The sequence below is a fragment of the Emydura macquarii genome, unplaced genomic scaffold (assembly GCF_026122565.2).
Source record: "Emydura macquarii macquarii isolate MOO-44397 ecotype Brisbane River unplaced genomic scaffold, CSIRO-AGI_Emac_v2 contig_2768, whole genome shotgun sequence".
NCBI classification, from domain to species: domain Eukaryota; kingdom Metazoa; phylum Chordata; order Testudines; family Chelidae; genus Emydura; species Emydura macquarii.
In genome coordinates, this window is record NW_027132905.1 from 27,721,198 (window position 1) to 27,737,418 (window position 16,221).

Sequence of the window (16,221 nt, forward strand, 5' to 3'; positions counted from 1 at the left end):
CACACAACCATGGAAGCCATTTGAAGGAGACAAGTTTTAAACAAAAGTATGCAATTGTGATGCAGTGACTAGACTGTGAGAGCATGTCAGCTAGTTCAGCATTGCTAACTTCAAGCTTTCTAGAAATTCATGAGACAGACCCCCAAAAAGTCACAGATTGGCTTAAAAAGCTTTTTTTTTTTTAAAGCGTGGGATTGGGATTCCTTTTTATTTGTCTTCTGGTTTGAGCCCTCTGTGGTTTACTTTGAACTTCTCTAGCCACAAGGGCTAGAAATTTACTTTTAAAAGAAAAAAATTCTCATGTAATCACAGGAATCCAGGAGCTGGGGCTTGAAGACAGATACAAGTATGAGATTCAAAATCCTGAGAGTTAGTACCACTGGTTGAATAAGTACAGGGGGCTGTTTTTCTTTTTTTGAGCCCCCCGCCCTCTGTTCTTTTTACCCATTAGTGATTGTCTGGGATGAATAGGAGATGCATGCAGCCTCTAAAGAAGCAGACTGTCAGAAAATTTGGACATGCCTTTATTTTAACTACTACTAGTGTTACTACTGACTTCGCCAATCAAGAGCAGTTTAAGAGCCAGATTGTTTTTTGCAACTCAACCTGGGAGTGAAAGTAGGCTTGCCTCTCTCTCATCAGCTTTCTCTTCAGGTTCTCAAGCACTAGCAGTGTCTTCTGAAGTTTGAAGTTACAAACACACCAGGGGAAGGTTTTAAAAAGCATAATTTCTGGCATCCTTTGAATTTACAAGTGTTCTTAGTGTTTTACGAGACCTACATTTTGGGCCAAGTTTGACACAACAGCGTAAGTTTAACAAAAAGGTCCCCAACCTTAAAGAGGACTAATTGGTTTTAAATATCCCTAACCTCCACACACAGTAATCAAACAGCTGTGAAGAGTCATTTGCATGCAAGTTATTCCCCAAAGGGAGTGTGCGCGACAGAAGTGCAGCTCTGACTTCCAGGTCACAGTAGCTCAGCATACTTCATACCACTTGATTCAAGCCGTTAGCTACCTCCCTGAATGGCATGAACCTTGCCTGAGACACAATGGTCTAACACTCCCAGCTGGTTCCTTTTTAAGTGAAAGTGACGAGAATGAAGGCTCTCTGAGACTTTGTTGGGAGTTCACTTCAGCAAATGCTACCTTCAGAAAAACAGCTACAGATATCTCCTCTGAAAGCACCCTGAGATACCTGGAGACTAGAAATCTCTATAGATCACACAATTAGTTGCAGACTATTTGTTGCATGAATTAAGAATATTCCTGCTTCACCGGGGGGAAAGGGTTTTTTTGCCATGTGCATTGTGTGCCACTTTCTAACAGCAGGGCCCTAGAAATTTCAAACAAGTCTATCTCTACCTCCTCCACTGAGAACACTGATAGGAAGAGATCATAGGCTGATGCAGAACAAAATACAGAGAGCACTTATGAGGTTCCGTAAAGGTGCCTCCTGACCTGGTCAGTTCTGAAGTCTGAGAGCATCCATCACGGATGCATCTTCTTTTCAGTGAATGGCAGAGATCACCATTCAAATGCCAACTTCATTGTTCTTTCCCCATCAACCCATATTCCTGAAGCCCCCCCTCTCCTAGAACTTCACACTATCTTAAGAACATGCCATCATATCTACTCAGACCTTTTGCCTAAAGTTAGTGATACATACACACACTGGCACAGCTTGCATAGTTCCTGCAGCCATTCCCTTACAGCTCTACTTAAGCTAGGCAGCAAGCAGATCAGGCAGGCCCACATCTTGAAGACTTGCCTGGCATGACAGACTGTTTGGGCAATAACCCATGGATAAGAGTATAGTGGAAACTACAGTACAGTGCCAAACCACTGAAGATAGCTGTAAGGAATCCCATTGCAATAACCACCCATGGCCATATTCCAAGGGGTTCTCAAATTTTTATTTTTTTCTGGGACCCCCTTTGAAAATATTTCAAGCTATGACAACAAGCCCCACCCCAAGAAAAGTGATGACCACCCCATGCCATTCTTACTGGCATGCATGGGGGCTGACATCTTATGACCCCCCCCCCCGATAACCTCACGACCCCAAGGGGTCATAACCCCCAGTTTGAAAACCCTTTTTCACACTATCCCTGGCCACAATGGCACAGCCAGCTTCACAGATCCTTGTGGTCTGCCACTGTAGTTAGCAATGCAAGAGCAAAGTCAGCTAGAAGAGAGAATGCACATTGTACTGCTCTGCTCAAGCCAGAGTTTGATTAACCTTAATGCTCTGCTTTATATCCAGCACTTCAATGAATTCTGCCTCCCCGGTTCATCTGAAAGCATGCTAGTGCTTCTCTTCGATTTGACATGCTTCACCACCATTTACACAGCCAAGGCCATTCAGTATTAGCCTGTTTCTACAGAATCAGGCAAGATAGCAGGCTCACGATTTGACATTAGAAAGGCACTGCACTGTCTGAGCTTGAAGCTGGCATGGAAAGGTAGACAGCTCAGTTAGTCAAATATCATTTTCCAGTGCACAGAGTCATCTCTGCCAGACACCATAGCCATGCAGGTCCACTCAGCAGTTTGTGCTGCGCACTCTGCTGCCACCTACTGGGTAAGCGAGTAAAAGGAACCAAATTATTTTTCATTTAACAAAAAAAGGCATGGAAGTTCTATAGCCAACCCAAATGCACCATGTCTTAACGTTCTGGGTTCAATCATTTTCTTTGCTCTGAAGTCGCGTCAGTTACCCAAATTGGGATCCATAAATGCTTTTGAGAGACAGGACTGTTAGCTTCTGTAACTTAATACTAAGTGAACCTAGAAAACTAGGAATCCAGTAAGACGCCAGCTCAAAGGAACGTATATTCAAAGCTGCCTCATGGTGGTTGAAGAGCTATGGCTCTTACACTGATAATAAGATTCTGATGATAAAGTTCTCAGAACTCACCTGCATCAACAATAGCTTACCATAGGAAAGCAGCTTTCCTGTCTCAGAGCGATTACATATCTAACTCATCATGCTGCTACATGACAAGGCTATTCCTGTAAATCTGAAGTCACATCTGTCAGATAAGGGGGTTCCTGTCCATACAGACTGTCTCCTGAACCTCAGCTAAAGATGATTCTCAAAGAGGAGAAAAAACATCTCAAACGGAAGAGCAAACACCTCAACTGTCTCTTCCTTCATCTCTATTCATGACATCGACAACATCTGAACAACAAAGGAAGCAGCACTGGATTGGAACTCAGGAATTCAGCCAGTAAAACTGCGAGAATATGCGGTGAGAAAGACTTTGCTTTGAATTCACTTAGCTTGTTGAGTTAGGCATTAATTGCATTTTACTTTTATTTTCTTGTAACCAATTCTGACCGGTATGCCTCATCACTTGTAATCACTTAAACTATCTTTCTGTAGTTAATAAATTTGTTTCACTGTTTTATCTAAATCAGTATGCTTTCACTGGAGGGTTTGGGAAACTCCATTTGGGATAACCAAATTGATGCATATCATTTTTTATTAGTAAAATGACAGATTTTCTATGAACTTGTATTGTCCAGGAGAGAGCTGGCAGTACAAGACACACATTGCTGGGGACAAGTCTGGGACTGGGAATTTGCTGGTGTTGCTCTGCAGTATAATTAAAGAGTGGCTAGCTATAGCACTCATACAGTATAGCTGGGAGTGATTTACATGCTGGAGGCTGTGCACACAGACCGGGAGTGGTAGCTGTCACAGCAAAGCAGTGTAAAAGGCACCACAGGTTGGAGAATTGAGGGAACAGAGCTGTTCATCAGTCCAGATTGTACCCTGGGTACTGTCAGAACCTCCCAATCAGAGTATCCCCAAGTGCCTCAGACATCTCATTGCTATCTATGGGGGCTGCTGTAGAATCTGCAGGGCCAGAAAAAAATGCCTTTGGGGCTCTCTTGTGAGGCAACAGTGGAACTCCCAGAGCAGACATTTTAGACAACTAGTTTGGTATGGTTGGGCTGAATCTGCAGCCTAGAGAGCAGCAACTCCAAGCTGTGCTCATTTCTGTGTCTTTTCCAGATCAGACTAAAGGAAAAGCACAGCTACTATATGAACGTTCATAAGGCAAGTGGCCCATTGCATTGGAACAAGCTGCCTAGCATACCTGTAAAAGGTTACATTTGTTACAATTGGCATTTGAGTCTCCTACTAGAGGTGACCATCTTGCTAAGAAGGGATTTGGTTTCTAGGCATTAGTTTGTCAGAAGAGCTAAAGTTTTCACACTTTCAAGTTTCAACAGATAAGCCAAGCTGGTCAGTTTTGTCTCTTGAAGGCACGCACCCGGTGTCCTATACAGCATCACCTCAGCAAACTGGCTACCTCTTGCCCACAGACTCCAATGCAGCGTGGTATGGCACAGGTCATGCGCAGGAATGGTGATTCTGACCTTGGGACCTTTCATAGCACTAGGCAGAGCAAGTGGCGATCACAGCTGTAAATTTGGGGAGCTAGGCTCACTCTAGCCTGCCTTATTGACCTGATGCTGGTAAGGATTATAATTGTTTATAACCAGCCTTGCTATATAAATAGGAGTTAGTGGCCTACACTGAAGTATCAGGGGGAACCTTTGTTAGATACACAGAAAGATCAGATGAGCAGTAGCGTATTCAACAACAGAAGGTTTCACTCTAATACAAAGTGCCATGAACAGATACCAGCAGATGTAAGGAATGTCAGTAGTTGACAGAAGAGCCCTGTGGAGCTCAAAGCTTGTCTTTCTCACCAACAAGAAGCTGGTCCAATAAAAGATATTACCTCACCCACCTTGTCTCTCCAATAACTACTACTATCAGTCAAGTCCAGAGTTGGCTTGCTATAGTAGAAGATAGTAAAAGCTGGGAACTATGTTCTCAAATATTTAGTGCTGAGCTTTGTGGCCTACTCTGTGCTCTTATTTCTTTAACTGCAAGAGACTACAGTGAGCCTATCACAAACAAGATACACAAATACGTGATCCTAGCTACATATTGTAGCTGGAAGACTTTCTATGGAACCATCAACCCCATACATTGCTATCAGACGAGTCACCTTCCTGGATGTACTTTTTCCTCCCTCCAAAAGTGATTACAGAAATCAAGCAAAATCCCTTCAGGTTTAATGTGGTGGCAAGGAAATGGTCAGAAAGACTCACCACTGCCATACATTACCAGACCTACTGAAGTTATGTAATTGACATACATACGCCTTATTGAGTGAGACATGTGTCCATAGCCAAATGGGAGATTGATGGAAGCCATGCACAGAAAGCTTCAGTCAGTACTACTATACGTTCATCCAGAAGTCCAGACTTCTGAATTATCAATAGGTACCAGTGGCCTCCAGGCTGAGACTCAACAAGTGTCCATGAAATTCACAAATCCAATACAGCAAAAACAACAAATGCTACATAAGTGGGGCCTGAAGTCTCAGAAAAAGCAGGATTCAGCACACATATAATCTAGAAACTCACTGACTTGAGACTGCCATTCCATACTGCCACAGCTGCCATGAGACCCTGAGCTTGATCCCACTTGCTAAGGAGCTACTGGCAACCTTGTAAGGCCTCCTTTCATTTGGAATGCTCTGCCCTCCCTGAAGGTCAGAAATAGCCTGAGTTTACGGACCTTTCCAGCACAAAGCAGAGTCTGCGTGTGCAAGGATCGGACTGGTTTTTAGTGGGAAAGTACAATGCGTGTGGACCACATGGCTCAGAAACAAATGATTTATGGCAGGGTGGGAGAAAAAGGTGCTGCTGCTGCTTTGGCCGATTTTTACTTTACCTCTACGTTCCTATGCTCAGAGTGCTGGATGGGTGTTCCTCAATGTGGATTTTGCATAAACAATAAAACACTGCTAGGCTTGGTTTTCTTGTTAAATCTATCTTATACACATGCACCATTTTATTGAATACAGATAGTCACCCTCAACTAGGCAATGCCCCAATCCTGTTCAGTCTATTTTCTGCACCTAACATTGTAGGTTGACAATGCTATGCGCCTACATTGTACCCTGAAAGTCATGCTCTGGGGATCATGCATATAGGGCAAGCATTTCCCAGATGAGCACCAGCATTGCCAGAGAAACACGGAGAGGCGGTCTCAAGTAGCCACTACCCAAAGTCATTCAGGGCTTGATAGACCAGCATCACTTTGAAAATCACCCAATAATGCACTGGCTCAGTCTTCAAGGAACTGATACAATTTGCTGTCCGAGAGTAACACAACCTCCAAGAAAGGAAGTGAAAATGCTTTGAACGGAACCAGCCCTTCCTCAGGTGCTCTCAGCCAATCAGGAACAGGTAAAATGCCGTGTGATCTATTTCAAGTAATCCGAATCTTGAAATGTCCTTTAAGCAGCAAACAATTCACAGATATCTAAGGAGAGTCAACAGATTAGCTGACAGTTTGGACGGGGAAAGTTTCTAGCAACCACTGGTAAGGTCCCAAATGGAGGTTGAACTCAAACCCAGGTCATCTGGAACATTTACTTACTGTAAGTAGCAAATGTTTTGCGCCTCTCGATACAGATTCAGTAAGAGCCCCACGTTCTCTTGCATCAATACACTGCTGTTTGTGTGGGTTTCTCAAGTGCACTGAGATGCAGAGCACCACCCCATGTTCTGGACAATGTCTGACCAAAGGAAGGCTGCAGGAGATGCTAGTGTTCTGAGCAGCATCTTCCTTGGATCATGTGGAAAGCTTTGATCAACTATCAAGGAAAGGACCAGTTACTAGGTGGAAGGAAGTCAGGGATCTAGTATCTAATAGCTGTGAAAAAGAAGGACCTCTGGTTGGGACTGTGGTGGCCAGAGTCTGATCCTTTCCTTCTCTAACTGTAGCTCTGGTGGCCCTGAGCGGTAACTGGAACTTGAAGGAAATGGAATTCCTTGCCCTGAAAGGCGCTTCTGATCTGTGCAGTTAGTGCCCCACCTACCCTGTAGAGTCCCCACACCACCCTTTGGCAAACTGGAGCAGCCTAAACGAGAGTCCTGTAGCACCTTAAAGACTAACAAATTTCTGTGAGCATAAGCAACTCATGGGCTTATGAGGCTTACTTCGTGGGCTGCAACTCACTTTGTCAGATGCAAGTCAGGTCACTCCAAATGCTTCTCTTCAAGCTCTTTCCTGCACATCATGTGGTGTAATGTTACCAAACCCAGAGACATCAGAGCTTGGCAATCAGATGCACCCCAGAGTTCTTTACCCTGACTACCAATGCATCTGCTATGAAAGACGTAGAGAAAGGTATCCTGGAGCACAATAGCTCAATAGAAAAGTTAAGAACAGGGGAAAGAAAAAGCCTGAAGGAACACATTTTGGAATTGCCAGCAAGGAAGGCAGTACACAAATAGCCAGCTATCCTTTACAGTCACAGGTTCCTCCTGGATAAAACATGGCACAAGGAAAGTTGCTGTGCTGGAAGATGGGTTAGAACTGGGGTGTCAGACATCCACCCCATGGATTTATTTATCCAGCTCCAGGACAGACTGCGAAAAACAACCTCTCATTTATAAAAGAGTGTAGTGCTGCCTTAGACAGAAACAGCTTCCAGGAGTGAACGGCTGCCACTCAGCCATTTGCTTATTTAACCTCCAAGCCTAAGGACAACACAAGAGCCAGAATTCAAGATTTCAGCTAGGTGCACAGCTGGGTAACTAACAATATATTTGACCAAATAAGCTAAGGGAAGTGTAGTGATGAATGGGTAAGTTTCACTCTTCCTGAGTAACCTGTAGTCTGGCTACTATGAAAGGGTCATAGCCTATGCAGGATTTCTGCCAACATCCCCTCTTATCGAAAGTGGGCCAGCTCTCATAACATACATTTTTCCCTCTCTTCAGCCTGGGGGCAACAGCCCACGTTTGAAAGGCTCTCTGGTTAAAGCCAACATCAGGTTTTATAAAGTGCTCTTTATACATTGCAACTGAAGTGGTTGTTTAACAATCCAATTAAAACACAGAACAGAGGCATAACCATTAGGTAAGGAAGTCTATTTTCATAGGTGCCTCTTAGGTTGAAGCATGAAGGGATCTGTTAGCAGGACAAGTTTATTAGGAACAAGGGAAACTGATGTGAAGCACATATGCTGACTGTCAGTTTCATCCCCTACCTTTTCCTCAAGGAGAAAGTGTCTCTTGCTAACCTGCAACATCTCATTAGCAGGACAACAGTCATTACTCTACTTCCTGCAGAGCTCAGAACAGCAGGGCACTATATGCAAAGGCAGAGAGATTTACATCAGAAACTCCAAAAAGCTGATTATGAGAAAGGAATTTGATATGAAACTTAAGTTAGGGAGTCTAAAGCTCCCCCTCAAGGTTGATAGTTAATATCACCTTTAAGCATATGACTTCTAATGCACTTCTCTCATCTAGCAGAGCAGTAAATATTCCAAGAACTCCCAACAAGCTAAGCAACATCTCTATTAAGGAACAGATTTAGATGAGCCTTCAGGAGAGACAGGAAACACAGAACTGCTCCAGACTTGACTGAGGGACCCTCAACCCAGGACAAAAGACTAATTTTCCTTTAAGTAAGGTAAATTCCACATAGCATTCCTGATGGATAATGTATGTAATACTGAGGACCTCAATTTAGGCCTTATCCCTCGCTCTCAGTTTAAATATGGAGTTATTAATTGTGGAACTGCCACAACCCTGATGCAAGAATAGCCCGGGGGGTGGCGGAGGGGGGATGTTAACACACCATATTACAATTCCAGATTCCTCTGTTCAGTGCATGGGACGGGTTTCAGTTAGTGAGATAACGAAGCTTAATGCTTGGAAGCAGACATGCTGTGAGACTATGCAGAGGGGTGTTACCTTATCTCCTTTCTGCACTCCACTGGCCACACACAGATGAGGTAACATTCGGCTCCCCAACCCAGAGCCTCAATATGGATTGTGATGGGGACTGCAGGAGAGGGTCCAAGACCAGAGAGGGACATGGGGAAGATTGGTAAGCTGGGTCCAGAGACATACCAGGAGGGCTTGGAAAGTAGCCATGGTGAATATGCACATTGCCACACTCCTCTCCAAAAGTCCTCGTGAGGAAGAACAGTTGTGTCCTGTTCACAGTCAACTTTCTACTGCATTTTTTAAAATGCAGCTTCTTTTCCCCCCATCCCACCCATTTCATTATATTTGCTTTCCTTTCTGCCTTCGCATCTTAACATTATCTTTTCCTTTGCTTTCTCCTCACCATCTTAAAGCCTTTTGTTCCCTACTATATGTTGCCTTCTATATCTCCCTCCCCTGAATTTTTAATCCTTGTCTTTAACTTTGCTCATCTCTCTCTCGGTCACCATCTCCCACTCAAACCAACCTCTCAAACACAGGGTGTGTAGTTTGTCACCTAACGTCCAAAGGATTACATCTGAATAAGGAGCTGCACAGCCAGGGGCAGTGGCTAGGTCAGTGGTTCCCAACCTCTTTGGCTCAAGGGCCACAAATATCCAGATATCATTTTTACAACCCTGAAGGGCAACCAGTGTCCATCAGCAGCCCCTCTCCCCCGCTGCAGCCAGATGGAAGGAGTTCAGCAAGGAGGCTGCCTCCCTCCTCACTGACGTCCTGGCTGCAGCAGAGAAACCACACGTGTCCTGTAGCCCTGTGTGCTCCACCTGGGTCCCTGGGCAGTGGCTCCCATCTGCAGCCACTGCCAGGGGACAGGAGATCAGTGCTTCCATCCCTCTGGCTCCAGCACCTAGGGACACAGGCAGAGCGCTTTGCCGTGCCCCCTGCTACAGCCAGGGGGAAGTGAGCGCTGATCTCCCATCCCCTTGGCTGCAGCTAGGAGCCTGAACTGGTCTCTTAGCCCGTGGCAACGCGCTCTGCCTGGGTCCTTAGGCAGCAGCTCCCTTTCACAGCAAGGGGAGTGGCGGGCCACTCTGAAAGCCCCCACGAGCCACAGGTTGGGAACCACTGGGCTAGGTGATAAGCCGAACAGGGTGCCATCCCCAGACAAATTATAGCCTCTGTTATACAAATACCCATCTCTGGCTGGTGTTCTAGGAGATCCCCTCCCCCCCAAAGCAATTCTGCTTGCTGCACGAGTGCTCTCTGCTAACCTAGCCTTCCTCAGTCTCAGATCTTGGGTTCTTCTTGACGAGCAGTTTACTGCTGTTCTCTGCTGCTCAGACTGTGCACTGCTGCAGCAAGGTGAAGCCTATCTGATTCTGTAACAAATTCCAAGGCTAGCCCCGGGCTCTGCCCAGCAGCAGAAAGAATGGACATGGCTGATCAGTTTGCATTTTGCTGCATTTTGACAGACTTCTAAGCAGCAGCAGCAGGGGCAATGGAGCTGCATGGCTGCAGTGCAGGCTCAGGAAGACAGAGCTGCTTATACTTAAACTTACCTTTAGGAACTTTCCCATAACCACTATGGACACTAAGAGGAAAGTTTAGATTCTGCAGAATTCAATGACACTGAGGGAAAGCTACAGTCTCAGGACCGGGAAAGCTTCCTACTCAAACTGAAGGAGTGGGTTTTCCAGCCCCTGCTCACCAGGATCCAGAGATGGGGCAGGGCTAAGACGGAAACAAGGATCCCAATTCACGGGAGTGCTGAAGTGACATTTACTTGGTGTACAGTTGGAAGTGTGCACGCAAATGAGAAAGGGTACTCCAGCTTGTTCCTTCTTAGGACTGGCCTACACTTGAATGTTGATCAGTATAACTTAGTTGGGGGGATATATATATTTTGTTTCTTTACTGAAATAGCGATACCACTACAAGCCCTAGTGTGGGTGCAGTTATACACTAGGCAGGGCTGTATTGCTTTAACTATACCAGTATAATTGAGGCAGTATAACCTAGCATGCTATGCCTGCTATCGGTAGCATGAGCCATTCACAGTCAAGAAGAGCTGTTGTTTCGATAAATAGTTTAAATGCTTGTGTTTCTGAACATTGATATATTCATTATATTAATCAAAATAGATACTAGACAGTCTCTTCAGTGAATAGCAACACAATCCCAGCATCTCCGTACTGAACGTTTTCCTTTAGCCAGAGCCCTGTCCTCAGACATGACAGGAACAAGGTGAAACTCAAAACTGAGAGACCATTCATTCATACAGGAGTGCAATGTCAGCCATTCAAGTTTAGTGCTACACAGCATACTAAGAGGAAGTTATGGGTTATTTGTTAAGAGGCCTGTCATGATATCACCACGCCACATACAAAGGGCCCACAAAGTTTTGTCAGCTCACAAGACTGGCATGGTACAAGCATGCACCAAACAATGCATGAAGATCTGATTCAAGCCCTCCCAGCCTCGACTGTGTGCCGTTACCCAGAATGGATTTCAACTGGCATCACGCAGGGCTGGAAAGGGATGGCAGCCTAAGACTACTCCTGTAACTAGGCTATTCCACATGGGTCAGTAAGTGACCCAATGGGCCACAGGAAAATTCAGACAACAGCAGCTTTCTGCAACACATACTGGGTACCACCTTTGTTAAACTAAGTCATCTAGCTAGTGTTCAAGTATAACCAGTTCTGAAACAGGTCAACTATTAAGTGTACTATTTTGCAGGCGTTCCTGCATGCGCCTTTGAGACTCAGTCTCTTTACCTCACTTTGTATTTACCCTGTGTTACTTTCCTACATGTTAGATGTGAAGAGACCTGCTGGACAGAATGCATCTCCCTGCAAGAGTACGCACCACTTGCCCTCATGTGGGCCTAAAGATCCTGATCACTAAGCCTCCACCACCCAATCATGCTTGGTTTATTTCTTAGGATCAGGTGCAGAATTGCGTCTGAACAGGTAAACTGCTCTTTTTGCTACATGTAAGGAAGTGTCTGCTTTAGTTCCCAAGTGATCTCCCTTCTCTAAGCAAACCTGATCTATCACAGGCCAATAAAGCTACTATACAATCCTGGAAAACCTGAAGTCTTCAAGAGTCACTTCACTGGGTACTGCCCTCAATTCCTATTCACCCATTTGTCATCCTTCATTGTATTTGCAGACCATATCAGCCCCCCACAACACACCTTCCACCTTTTTGCTTTGCCCACCATTTCAACAACATTTAGTAAGATTATTCCCCATAAAAGGGAGTCCTTCTACTTGGGTGCAGAGATGGACAGATGTTCGGCCAAAGCCCTGCAGGAGCAATTTCATTGCAGTTGTCCCTCCATCACCCTCTAGCCCTATAAGGATGGATTCAGGTAAGGGCTCACAGGCTTAGCAGTCCTAAATGCGGTTGTTGGAAATGATTTACTAGCTTGTCAGTGTTCGTAGTCACAATTATCTGATCTCCCTTCCCCCTGATGTCCTCAAGTTATCTGATGGTTTTGGGTGGGCATTATGTTCAAGTCATAAGGCTCTGCTGTACAGGCCCCTTCAGAAGTGCCCCTGCTTTCTGTCAGTAGGACACTATCAGTCCTTTCATATTCCCTTACTCAAGGTATGAAAACCTATTCACCCCCTTGGAGGGAGGCATGTGGCAGCATTGCTTCAGCTTGATACAGATGTGAACAAGATGGTCTGTGGAAAAGTGAGCCACTATTCAGATTTACCCAACAGCAGCAGCCTAAGTTAATGAGTCTGGTCATTTACACAGCTACTTATTTCAGTGCCCTGGCCACCACTAAAATTCAAAGATTGTGTCAGCTTCATATAGCTAGTGGGAAAGCTGTGAGCAGCAACAGAGGCAGGAAAAGGAGTTATTAGGAGGGATGAAGAGGACCACCCAAATCAACAGAGGCTAAGGAGTCGTCCGGGGGCCAATACCATTTCTCTTCTGCCCTCTGCAGCAAGCAGAACACAGGGGATAGGAATGGCTAAGGTAGTGGAGACATCCCTCCCACTGTTGCAGCAGCCAGGAGGCTCAAAGGAGCGAGCTTCTTTTCCAGCAAATGCAGGATGTGAAGACTCAGTTAGAAGAACACATTGGCCAAAGATGATCCGAAAAGCAGAGCCCATTCACAAGGACTGGGCACAGCACCTTGGTAAGAATCTCAGCACTCTCCCCTTCCCTAGCAGCTGGAGTTGACATGGGACTGATCTTCTCACCATTCACCTTACGGGCCCCAACCCGTCTGCCACTTACTGGTAATAATCACCAGGGTCACAAGTATCTAGGTTTTTCGGATCCTGCCTGCTCTCTCTCTCACAATAAGCAGCAGATAGCTACTCACCCTCACATATCACTCCCCAAGGAGACTGGCTCATTAAGCTGCAAACTGATCTTGTAAAAGTTAACTAACTTGGGAGAAAGGGGAGTAGTTAACAATCAGTTTGGACAATCAGACATTCACTGACCACAGTTGTTCCCTTCCAGCAACAAAGGGAAGAGAAATTCTAGCTAGATGTCCATGAGAAAGAGAACAGGGTCCAGAGACAGCAACTTGACAGGAATTCCATCACCTTCCCAGGAGCTGGTATTCTCTCTAGCATGTTGCCCCAGACTTCTCTGGTAGGATCCCACTTTTGCATTGGCCTCTGCCCAGTCAGCATCTGGTAAATATGGAGTCCTGTTCCATTCCCTCAGTTTTCTGGCCACATCCCTATTGCTTACCTCATCTATTCCAGAGACATGATAAAAGTATTCCCTGCTATTGCTCTCACTTATTAACCCTTTCAGTAACACCCTGCACATTTCACTGAGATTTTACAAGTGGTCAAATAAGAGCCAGAATTAGCTTTGCCATCATGTGTCTACTTGTTATCTTGTGCTTTACAGAACTAGACCCATCTTAGTAACACCCAGCACATGAAACTGAGATACTGCTTTTGGTTACTGTTTACTGCATCTCCACCCTTCCTTACTAATGTGCTTCTGAGTCCCTGCCCTTTGCATCACCCTGTTTCTCCAGGACTATGCCTACCACCCACCCATTCTTGAATTCTCAGAGCTGGTCCTCCAACTTCAGAAGAAAAGGAAATGACTCCTGAAGACAGGAAAAGCCTGTTCCAAGGCTCAATCCTCCTGTGCTGAAGAACTTTGTGCGCCTAGATTAAGAAGAGTTGCTGGGCCTATCCCCATCTGAGGGTCTGTCTAAGATACAAGGTGTTCAACAGGGATTCAACTATGGGCTCCTGGAACCAATACATTAGAGCATAACTTGCCCTGTCTACACTAAGCTCTTAACATGTTAGTTAACATGTTTTTAAAAGACTTTTTATTCCAGTCTCAACAGAGCATTAGTGGTTAATTTGTGGTCACACACACAAAGGGTATGTCTACACTATGAGCCTATGCCATAGTTGTTAACCCAGTCCACTAAGGCAGATGCAGCCTACGCACACAGAAGAGTTTGTCAGTATAGGGAAAGCGCCTCCCTGAACAGCATTATCTACAACAGAAGCCCCCTTCTGCCAACACAACTGCATCTGCACTGGGGGGGTTTGTGGACACAGCTGTGTTGGTCATGGTGTGCTTCCTTCCACCCTCCCCCCCACCCAAAACTTTTAAGGGCAGACCAAGCCAAATGAAAATCCTAGGGAAGACAAGGCAGCTGCAGTTCTACCACATGTTGCAGATCTAGATCACTCCTACGATCCAGTGTTTCCCAGATCTGCTAGCACAAGTTTAAGTTAGACTGCCTTGTCTTCACTAGGATTTTACTATATATTAGCCAACACCCAAGAATATGCTCTCATCTCCACCTACTGTGTTCCTTATTTCTCTAGTCCAGTTTGGACATTATCCTTTGTGCAAAACACTTTTCTTTAACTGTATCTGATCTCTTCTAGTTTCCATGCTGTCTTTTTTCAGAGGCTTATGGTGGCGATTTCTGTGCCTCGCTGAGTTCTCTCAACATTGATCTTTCCAACAGCCATCTATTGCAAACAAAGAAAATCACAAGAACTGCCATTCTGGACTAAACCTGCTTATGCCAACACATTGTGGAACTGCAAGCGTCAGAATGCTAGCAGTACGCGATGGCTAATAAATGTTCTAGGCAGCCCAGCTATTATCAGCATTGCTCTAAACACTGAGGGACGCTCCCCAGAGCAGAGTGACTGACTTCACAAGCAGTTTAACAGGAAGCTCTAGTGCACACCTGTACCACTCCACACCTGCTTAGTTTCTTATTGCATTCTGAATTCAGAGAAACAAGCTGTCTTCATTAGCTACACAAGAGCTCTAACACCCTTGCTCTCCCAGCCATGGGAGAGCTTCACAGGCTCCTGAGCGTCTCAGGGTATGTCTACACTGCAGCAGGAAGTGAGCCTCCCATCCCACATAGACAGACTCACACTAGCAAGGCTTGAACTAGTACATTAAAATAGCAGTGTGGATGTTGCAGCTCCAACACAGACTAGGGCTAGCCACCTGAGCTCAGACCCAGGGGTTTGCATGGCCTTGAGCATCCAAGCTGCTGCCTGAGCTGCAATGTTCACTCGGCTATTTTTAGCACACTGTCTGGAGCCCAGCTAACATGAGTGTCTATCTGGGCTGGGAGGCTTGTTCCAGGCTGCAGTGTAGACATAGTCAGGCTTGATAATCAGGAAAAATATGCCGACTATTCACATAAGCCCAGAGCCATAACACAACTTCCCTGTCCCCTCCGCAGGCAAACATGCATGGGCTCAGTATAGCTCTGAAGAGCTCTGTGTAAGCTCAAAAGTAAGAGAGTCCAATAAAAGATATCACTTAACCCACCTTTGTCTCTTTAAGATTGTCCGAGTCAAACAAAGGGTAAAGAACTTTGGCTTCTTCTCATAACATCCAGCCCAAGAAGCTTCAAACCATTTCCCTTCTTTTGCCAAAGTTGCTAAGGAAACACATTGGAGAAAGGGCCTGGGGCAACACAAATGGACTCAGTGACTTATTTAATGTGATCCTACATTTTTTTAGAAGGATTAGATGCCAGCTTTTGGAGGATTGGGGTTCTCACTCTGTCACAGGGAAACAGTCACTTTTTGGGGGGTTGCATAAAGAGGAAAGATCTAATTAGTCACTCACACCAAAGAAGGAAAAGGAAAGCATATAAAGTTCTATCTAGCTGACCACAGAAGAACTGAGCAAAAGTCAAGCCCTCAACCCCCTGTAATGCTTTTCTCCAGCCTGCCCTTGCAACTAGGGTAGAACCCAAAGCAGCATTAGGACTGTCTGCACAAGCCTCTGCATACCAAGCATACTAGAATATGACATTCTTAAAATCCAGCTGACATGACAACTGGGCCATTAGGAGTTCACAACTCCACACCCATTCAAAAGGAGGGCTGTGCACATGGAATCCTCAGCATAGTGTTCTGCAGCCACCAGGAAAGGCTGCGTTCA

At 45.3% G+C, this 16,221-nt stretch overlaps 1 protein-coding gene across 1 annotated transcript in view; it reads right to left on the reverse strand.

The window, feature by feature from the left end:
* Positions 1-16,221, reverse strand: part of ETF1 (eukaryotic translation termination factor 1) — a 32,503-nt gene that overhangs the window by 14,179 nt on the left and 2,103 nt on the right. The gene's annotated exons all lie outside the window — the stretch shown is intronic.